This window comes from Rhamphochromis sp. 'chilingali', assembly GCF_963969265.1.
Source record: "Rhamphochromis sp. 'chilingali' genome assembly, chromosome: 13".
NCBI lineage: Eukaryota > Metazoa > Chordata > Actinopteri > Cichliformes > Cichlidae > Rhamphochromis > Rhamphochromis sp. 'chilingali'.
Window position 1 is genome coordinate 1,515,279 of NC_137940.1, and position 10,311 is coordinate 1,525,589.

The following is a 10,311-nucleotide window of genomic DNA, read 5'->3' on the forward strand; positions in this document are numbered from 1 at the left end:
GATATTCTAGTCTACTTACAGCCCACACTACAAACACTGCTGTGAAATGTTGTCTCTCTGTGCAGGTATGTCATGTGGCCAGATCTAAGGTGACTTGATTTATGATGGATCAGTTGCTGCACTGTGAATTGTGTAATGAAGATGTGGTGATATTTCATCTCTCTGTGCAGGTCAGGGCCTACTGTTCTGCAGTCTAAAGGCAGCGTTGGGTTGCTGAGGCCTGAGTGATTGCCGGCCTTCTGCTTACAGAGCAGTGGGTTTTGGAGGACAACTGCTGATCCCTATTGAACTGGTTGACATGTAGACTGCAACTGACTTGTGGCATCGCTGGCTCTGGCCTTGGACTGTGTGTTTCATCCCTTTAGCAAGTGGGAGACGGGACAGTTTGATCCTTTAATTTTTTTAAACATTGTACTAATAAATTGTCTTTTAGAATTTTATTGGTTGTCATCTTTTCCCCACCACTGAGTGTTACAAGCGTTCAGTGTGGACCGCCTGGATCACTATATATATATATATATAAAAAAAAACAAAAAAACACCCAGCACGCCCCTGCGGGCGGTTTATCCTTCAAGCTCGGGTCCTCTACCGGAGGCCTGGGAGCTTGAGGGTCCTGCGCAGTATCTTAGCTGTTCCCAGGACTGCGCTCTTCTGGACAGAGATCTCCGATGTTTTTCCTGGGATCTGCTGGAGCCACTCGCCTAGCTTGGGAGTCACCGCACCTAGTGCTCCGATTACCACGGGGACCACCGTTACCTTCACCCTCCACATCCTCTCGAGCTCTTCTCTGAGCCCTTGGTATTTCTCCAGCTTCTCGTGTTCCTTCTTCCTGATATTGCTGTCATTCGGAACCGCTACATCGATCACTACGACCGTCTTCTTCTGTTTGTCTACCACCACTATGTCCGGTTGGTTAGCCACCACCATTTTGTCCGTCTGTATCTGGAAGTCCCACAGGATCTTAGCTCGGTCATTCTCCACCACCCTTGGGGGCATCTCCCATTTTGACCTCGGGACTTCCAGGTTATACTCGGCACAGATGTCCCTGTACACTATGCCGGCCACTTGGTTATGGCGTTCCATGTATGCCTTGCCTGCTAGCATCTTGCACCCTGCTGTTATGTGCTGGATTGTCTCTGGGGCATCTTTACACAGCCTGCACCTGGGGTCTTGCCTGGTGTGATAGACCCCATGTCACGGCGGGGTGCGCCGATGTGTGTGGAAACAGGACCCAAAAGCAGATGATGACGAGGAATTGTAATGATTAACAGAAAGGTGAACCTTTAATGCGATGACGGCAGGGAAATGAACCAAGAGACCAAAAACAAACAGGCAAAAACACTAAGAAACAAAATACTAAATGGTACTGAGACCAAAACCTAAACTATGACTGTGGTGGAAAAATAATAAACAAAGACCATGACTAAGACTAATAATACATAACAAACGAAAACTAGAACTATGACTGAGGTGAGGTAAACAGGCTAAGACCATGACTAAAACTGTGACCCTGGTGAGATAAACAGACGAACTGACAATGGCATGAAGAAAACAAAAGGCTTAAATACAGACATGAGGTGATCAGGGGAAGTGGCGACACATGAGGAAACAGCTGACTGACATGAATCTAATGACAGGACCAGGAGGAGTGAAACTAAATACAATGACCAAAGAACACATGACACTGTCAGAATAAAACAGGAAACACTAAAACTAGACATGACAATACAAACCTAACATACCAAATACGTGATGAATAATGCAAGAACACAAACAGAAAACCCAGGAGCAATAACTGCCTAAACTAAAGGCAAATAGGAAATAACACAAAACTAACAACATCTCAAAAAATAAGAACAATACAAAGAAAACTCAAAGTGCTGGGTCGGAGACCCAGCCTGTGACAGAGCCCCCCCCTTAAGGGCGGATACCAGACGCCCGAAAACCTCGAAAAACAAAACCAAAACCAACCCACCAAGGGCGGGCGGTGGGGGTCCAGGACGGAGGGCCAGAAACAAGGCCAAAAAAACCAAAAACAAAACGTCCATCAAAATCACAGGAGCGCAGGGAACAGTTCATGACTCCTCAGGGGGCCGACCCGGAGGGCGACGGTCCAGAAAATCATAGTTCATGTGATCAGGGGGCCGGCCCGGAGGCCGACGGCACAGAAGTCCATGGTCGAACAGTTCCGGGGGCCGTCCGTGCGGACGGCAATGGTGGCGACATGGAAACCGTTCAGGGGGCCGACCGTGCGGACGGCAACGGCGTAGAAACAGTTCAGGTGGCCGACCGTGCGGACGGCAACGGCGTAGAAACAGTTCAGGTGGCCGACCTCGACGGCGGTGACGTCCAGCAGGTGGCCAAAGATTCCCAGGTGCAGAGCGAGGCTTGGGCGGCGGCATAACAGCCGTAGGACCAGGCGACGCTGAAGCAGAGGCTGGACCAGGCGTAGCAGAGGCCGGACCAGGCGAGGCAGAAGCAGAAGCCGAGGAAGACTCGGATGAGGCCGGACCAGGCGAGGCAGAAGCCGAGGCCGGACCAGGTGAGGCAGAAACAGGAACAGAGGCCGAAGCCGGACCAGGCGTAGCAGAAGCACAGGCAGAGGCCGGACCAGGCGTAGCAGAAGCACAGGCAGAGGCCGGACCAGGCGAGGCCGAAGACTCTGACGAGGCCGGACCAGGCGAAGACTCTGACGAGGCCGGACCAGGCGAAGACTCTGACGAGGGCGAAGACTCTGACGAGGCCGAAGACTCTGACGAGGACGAAGACTCTGACGAGGACGAAGACTCTGAGGCTGGGCCAGACGAGGACGAAGACTCTGAGGCTGGGCCAGACGAGGACGAAGACTCTGAGGGTGGAGCCGGACCAGGTGGAGCAGGAGCAGCTGATGCAGAGGCCGGACCGGGCGAGGATGAAGGCCCTGAGGCTGCAGCTGACGAAGCACAGGCTGGAGCTGCGGCTGACGAAGCACAGGCTGGAGCTGCGGCTGACGAAGCACAGGCTGGAGCTGGACCGGGCGAAGCACAGACCGGAGCTGGTCCGGGCGAAGCAGAGGCAGAACCAGGTGACAGTGAGGCAGCCACAGGTGGTGAAGCAGAAGGCGGCCAGACGGGCTCCTCAGGCCCCCCAGCAGACGTGGCGTGAGGCCGGACGGGCTCCTCGGGCCCGCCAGCTGACGTGGCGTGAGGCCGGACGGGCTCCTCGGGCCCGCCAGCTGACGTGGCGTGAGGCCGGACGGGCTCCTCGGGCCCGCCAGCTGACGTGGCGTGAGGCTGGACGGGCTCCTCGGGCCCGCCAGCTGACGTGGCGTGAGGCTGGACGGGCTCCTCGGGCCCGCCAGCAGACGTGGCTTGAGGCTGGATGGGCTCCTCGGGCCCTCCAGCTGACGAGGCATGAGGCTGGATGGGCTCCCCGGGCCCTCCAGCTGACGAGGCATGAGGCTGGTGTGGTTCTCCTGAACCTTCAGCAGACGAAGCATGAAGCTGGCTGGATTCTTCTGAACCTCCAGCAGGCGAAGCATGAAGCTGGCTGGGTTCTCCTGAACCTCCAGCAAACGAAACATGAGGCTGGCTGGGTTCTCCTGAACCTCCAGCAGACGAAACATGAGGCTGGCTGGGTTCTCCTGAACCTCCAGCAGACGAAACATGAGGCTGGCTGGGTTCTCCTGAACCTCCAGCAGGCGAAGCATGAAGCTGGCTGGGTTCTCCTGAACCTCCAGCAAACGAAACATGAGGCTGGCTGGGTTCTCCTGAACCTCCAGCAGACGAAACATGAGGCTGGCTGGGTTCTCCTGAACCTCCAGCAGATGAAGCATGAAGCTGGCTGGGTTCTCCTGAACCTCCAGCAGACGAAACATGAGGCTGGCTGGGTTCTCCTGAACCTCCAGCAGACGAAACATGAGGCCGGATGGGCTCCCCGGGCCCTCCGGCTGACACTGAAATTGGCTGCACCAGCTGTACCTCCGTCTCCGGCTCCAAACCGGCCTGGATAGCAGTCCCACAGCAGCTTAGCTGAGCCTGATGGCTAGCTTTTCCAGGGCAAACAGTCTCTGTATAGCCGGGTTGCGTTTGTGATACGGGGCGTCGGTGGCGCGCACGCCGCTTTTTCATAGGAGTGGAAGACGGCGGAGCGATGGGTGGAAGTCCCTGGTAACTCCGAGGTCCCCCGAGAGCCAGTCGAGTTCCCCGGAAAGAGTGCTCGTGCTCCGGAATGAGCCACGGCTTCCACCGGAGCTCCTCCTCCAAGAGAGCGCAGAATATAGACTGGCGCTCGTCGTCGTCCAAGTCTATGGTGTGCGGCGCTTCCTCGCGCTGAACTGTGACAGGAGTATGGCGAGACTGTGATGAGGGCGTGGAAACTGGTGAGCTGAGAGGTGGTGACGCTGCGGCGAATCTCAGCGAACCGACACGAACACACTCAGGTTCCGGAGGCAGCAATGGAGATGACTGATTGTGGGGTTGTTGTGACTGGTGGGTGCTGGAAGCCATTTCCTGACTCGACAGTCCCTGGGCCTGCAGCATCTCCTTTATCCTCGTAAAGGCATCAACGATGGCAGGTGAGTCCGGGAGCTGGAGAAGGCGGGGATCCCTCTCCATAATAGCTTCAGCAGTGTTAATCATTACAGGCTTGCTCTTCAAATCGGGCGCTGTGAGGACGCGGTTGAGGATCGCTTGGATCTGAGCCATCTCCTCCAGACACTCGGTGAGAGCAGAGTCTGCTGGGTCCATGACTGGTCAGTTCGTTCTGTCACGGCGGGGTGCGCCGATGTGTGTGGAAACAGGACCCAAAAGCAGATGATGACGAGGAATTGTAATGATTAACAGAAAGGTGAACCTTTAATGCGATGACGGCAGGGAAATGAACCAAGAGACCAAAAACAAACAGGCAAAAACACTAAGAAACAAAATACTAAATGGTACTGAGACCAAAACCTAAACTATGACTGTGGTGGAAAAATAATAAACAAAGACCATGACTAAGACTAATAATACATAACAAACGAAAACTAGAACTATGACTGAGGTGAGGTAAACAGGCTAAGACCATGACTAAAACTGTGACCCTGGTGAGATAAACAGACGAACTGACAATGGCATGAAGAAAACAAAAGGCTTAAATACAGACATGAGGTGATCAGGGGAAGTGGCGACACATGAGGAAACAGCTGACTGACATGAATCTAATGACAGGACCAGGAGGAGTGAAACTAAATACAATGACCAAAGAACACATGACACTGTCAGAATAAAACAGGAAACACTAAAACTAGACATGACAATACAAACCTAACATACCAAATACGTGATGAATAATGCAAGAACACAAACAGAAAACCCAGGAGCAATAACTGCCTAAACTAAAGGCAAATAGGAAATAACACAAAACTAACAACATCTCAAAAAATAAGAACAATACAAAGAAAACTCAAAGTGCTGGGTCGGAGACCCAGCCTGTGACACCCCAGCCTCTATGGAGGCAAGTAACCCCGGCGGAAGGGGCTACATGAATAGGATGAGGGACCTATGGATATATATATATATATATATATATATATATATATATATATATATATATATATATATATATATATATATATATATATATATATATATATCCTACCAGTGGCTGGACAAAGCTGGACTGAAAGACAGCACAGAGGCACTAATCATGGCAGCACAGGAACAAGCTCTGAGTACAAGATCCATAGAGGCTGGGGTCTATCACACCAGGCAAGACCCCAGGTGCAGGCTGTGTAAAGATGCCCCAGAGACAATCCAGCACATAACAGCAGGGTGCAAGATGCTAGCAGGCAGGGCATACATGGAACGCCATAACCAAGTGGCCGGCATAGTGTACAGGAACATCTGTGCCGAGTATAATCTGGAAGTCCAGAAGTCAAAATGAGAGGCGCCCCCAAGGGTGGTGGAGAATGACCGAGCTAAGATCCTGTGAGACCTCCAGATACAGGCAGACAAAATGGTGATGGCTAACCAACCGGACATAATAGTGGTGGACAAGCAGAGAAAGATGGTTGTAGTGATAGATGCAGTGGTTCTGAATGACAGCAAGATGAGGAAGAAGGAACACAAGAAGCTGGAGAAGTACCAAGGGTTTAGAAAAGAGCTGGAAAACCGCTGCCTACAACACGGGACTCACGACGGCGGTGAAAGAGGCGAAGCAGCGCTATGGGAGGAAACTAGAGTCACAACTCCAACAGAGTGACTCTAGGAGCCTGTGGCGGGGAATAAGGACAATAACGGACTATAAAGCACCAACAATCGGTATAACGAACGCGGCCGTGACTCTGGCAGACGAGCTGAACACTTTCTATGCTCGCTTCAAGGCTGCAGCTAAGGACTCCAACAATGCTAGTGCTAGCGGCGCTAACGGCTGCAGACAGGAAGATACTGCCAGCACCGGAAACGTGCTCGTCATCTCCGAGCATGAAGTAAGGAGAGCCTTCAGGAGAGTGAACACCAGGAAAGCAGCAGGACCAGACGGCATCCCAGGTCGTATCCTCAGAGACTGCGCATACCAGCTAGCTCCTGTGTTCACTGAGATATTCAACATCTCTTTATCTCAGTCGGTGATCCCCACATGCTTCAAGGAGTCCATCATTGTTCCTGTCCCGAAGAAACCCCACCCTGCTTCTCTCAATGACTATCGCCCTGTAGCCCTCACCTCAGTAGTGATGAAGTGCTTTGAACGCCTGGTCAGAGACTTCATCATTTCTTCACTACCAGACACACTGGACCCACTACAGTTCGCTTACCGTCCAAATCGTTCCACAGACGATGCCATCTCTCATCTCCTCCACACATCACTCACTCACTTGGACACTAGAAGGTGGAATTATGTTAAAATGCTCTTCATAGACTACAGCTCTGCATTTAACACCATAATTCCCTCCACACTCACCACCAAGCTGGAGCATCTGGGACTCAGCTCATCTATGTGTCAGTGGATCTCCAACTTCCTAACTGGCAGACCACAGGCAGTAAGGATGGGCGGACATGTCTCAGCCTCCACCACTCTCAGCACTGGAGCCCCCCAGGGGTGTGTTCTGAGCCCCCTGCTGTACTCTTTGTACACATATGACTGTGTGGCCACTACCAGCTCCACCACCATCATCAAGTTTGCTAACAACACCGTCGTGGTGGGCCTGATCTCTGATAACAATGAGACGGCCTACCTGAAGAAGATTAGGAATCTGGAGAACTGGTGCCAGAGGAACAACCTCCTTCTAAACGTCAGTAAGACAAAGGAGCTGATAGTGGACTTCAGCACTAAGCAGGAGAGGAACTACCAGACCCCCGTCATCAATGAGTGCCCAGTGGAGAGAGTGGACAGCTTCAAATACCTCGGAGTTCACATCACGCAGGACCTGTCATGGTCCTGTCACATCAACACCGTGGTGAAAAAGGCCCGTCAGCTTCTCTACCACCTCAGACGCTTGAGAGACTTCCAACTGCCCTCCAAGGTGCTCAGGAACTTTTACTCGTGCACCATAGAGAGCATCCTGGCGGGAAACATCTTAACCTGGTTCGGGAACAGCACCATGCAGGACAGACGAGCTCTACAGAGGGTTGTGCGGTCAGCTGAGCGCACCATCCGCTCCGAGCTCCCTGACCTGCACTCAATCTACAGCAGGCGGTGCTGGACCAAGGCCAGGAAGATCGTGAAGGACCTCAGCCATCCCAACAATAGACTGTTCTCTCTGTTGAGGTCAGGAAAGCGATTCCGCTCCCTGAAGACCAACACAGAGAGACTGAGGAGGAGCTTCTTCCCGCAGGCAATACGGTCTCTCAATCACACCACCACACAGTACTGACCCACACATACAGTTCTTACACACACACTGGACCTTCTGGACATTGTTTTCACTTCATCACTTAAATCACTTTAAGCATATTTGCACTGCACAATACATAATGTGGATCGCACAACACTGGTCACTACATTCTTCATTTCCAGTTAATACTTGTACAGCTGCTGTTATTGTGTATATATTTATTTATATTTCTTCATACATTCTTATATAGTTCTATATTGTGTATTTTGTTGTACAGTTATTTTATTTTCAACTTTAATTTATATATTTTATCTTATTCTTTTCCAGTTAAATTTACCCTTCATTCTAATTTGTGTTGTACAGTTATTTCATTTTTAACCTTAATTTATATTTTATTCCTTCCTAGTTAAATTTACCCTTTTTAATTTTTCATATTTATTTCCTATCTTATTCATAGCCTTTTCCTTTTTTTTCTTTAGGTCACGAGCAGTTGTCCAAGCATTTCACTGCATATCGTACTGTGTATGACTGTGTACGTGACAAATAAAATTTGAATTTGAATTTGATTTGAATTTGAAAAGATGTGGAGGGGGAAGGTAACGGTGGTAATCAGTGGTAATCAGAGCACTCGGTGCTTAGAATAATCGCATAGCTAATCTGTGCAGGTGAATGAATTTACTAAAGAAATCAAGAGAAACGCTCCGGGCTACTCAGTCACTAATTACTGTTACTGTACTTTTATTACAAGTATTATACTGTAAAAGCAACAGGCTGCATCCTGCTTCAGCTCCTGTGCAGAGCTGAATATTAAATATGTGCAAACAACAGCATGTTTTCAGTCTCTTGCCACATCTGTAAAGACAGTAACATCTTTTTTAAAAGCTTGTACTTCAGTAACTCCTCATTAATCAGGAAGTATGGATTAAAGTACTGTAGTGTACTGTAATACTGAAAAAAATGTAAGAGAAGAACTTCAGATCCTGAGTGTGAGGACAGAAGGATCAGATTTATTTCAGATGTAAGAGATAAACTTTATAATTCAGTTTGTGATGGTTCTGTTCTGTTTGTGATTACAGGAGCTGCCCTCAGATTCAGACCTCAGCACCACACAGTGACAGCAGACAGATCATCCAACATGTTCACATGTTAACTGCAAAATGAACTGATGAAAACAATACAAAGGTTAAAGTACCACATGTGCTGTAGTGAAAGCTGCAGCTTTATTTATAAAGTTAAAGACAAAAAAACAAAAGGATTAATCACCCCTGTAACTGTGTCACTATATATCAGCATTAACAGGACCTCGGTTTGGTGTTTCAGACAGCTGCTGATCTCAGACCTGCACAGCTTCCGTTTTAAACACTTGATGTACTCAGCTGCATGAAGAGCACGTTTGAGTTTCTCTGACACAATTAAATAAAACCTGATGAAGGTCAAAGGTCGTCACTTGTATGTTGAACTACAAACAGTTTTTTAGAATAGAATAGAATTCAACTTTATTGTCATTGCACATGTCACAGGTACAGGGCAACAAAATGCAGTTTTTTGCAGATAATGTGTTATTTACCATAAAGTGATTCAGAGTTGTTCATACCAGAGTAACCAGAGAGGATCACATATTTTTAAATATATAACTTTCTACAGGACTGAATATAATATCTTTATGTAAAAGTCCGGAGCCTCTGGGGAGTATCCGAGTATTTATAACATTACACAAACCAAAGGTCTCCATCACAGTGTTCATGAAATGCTGGGTTTATCCATCTCCTGGGGTGGGCCTACGGAGGAGTGCTGAAGATTTCCCTGTGAGGGAGCTGCTGGTGAAGATCATGAGTCCTGCTTGATCAATGCGATGAGCTTCAGTGTTCCTGGTGTTTCTTAAATGAAGCCTCTTTCAGTGGGTCAACAGAACATCTGGCACAGGACAGCTGTGATGAAACAAAGGGAAGAAGTTTCTCCAAACCTCTGGAGCCAGAAACCCAGCTTGGTCCTGATGGTCTCCCTCACTAGTTTCTCTCCAGGGTGAATGTAGCTGTTGATATAATATGGACTCTATTATTAAATGAAAAGAACAAATTAGACTACACTACTGAAATGTTCTGCTGCTGTTTTTAAAGTTTCCATGTTACCAGGCTGTTGAGTCGCCGGGCTGCATAAAGTGTAGAGGGGCGTGTTAGCGGTCACGTCCAGCGGGTGTGTTGGCGGGAGCGTTACACAGTTCCTCCACCTCAAGTCACTACTGCGCAGACTCTGGCTCCAAATTTGCAAGATGGCAGCCTCCACAAGTGGGATATTTTGGCTTCATTTTTGCACAATGGGAGGAGGCGGGGTCGCGTCATCCATCTTTTCTACAGTCAATGGTCCAGACCCTCAAGCTAATTATTGATATTGAAACAGATTTAATTCAGCGTGGTACAGGTGTTTCTTTGGTTAGTTCGTAGTTGCACTGCAGCATGTGACAATTAAAAACTACACTTGAGCTATTAGCAGTGGCTCATTGCCAAAGTAGCCTTTCATTC

General features: G+C 49.1%; 1 long non-coding RNA gene across 1 annotated transcript; it reads left to right on the forward strand.

Annotated features, from left to right (window-relative positions):
• The first annotated feature begins 1,225 nt into the window (after positions 1–1,225).
• Positions 1,226–2,753, forward strand: LOC308408836. The gene is made up of 3 exons (XR_013973851.1): positions 1,226–2,505; positions 2,605–2,637; positions 2,671–2,753. It is a non-coding gene; the product is annotated as an uncharacterized lncRNA (long non-coding RNA).
• Positions 2,754–10,311: the final 7,558 nt, after the last annotated feature.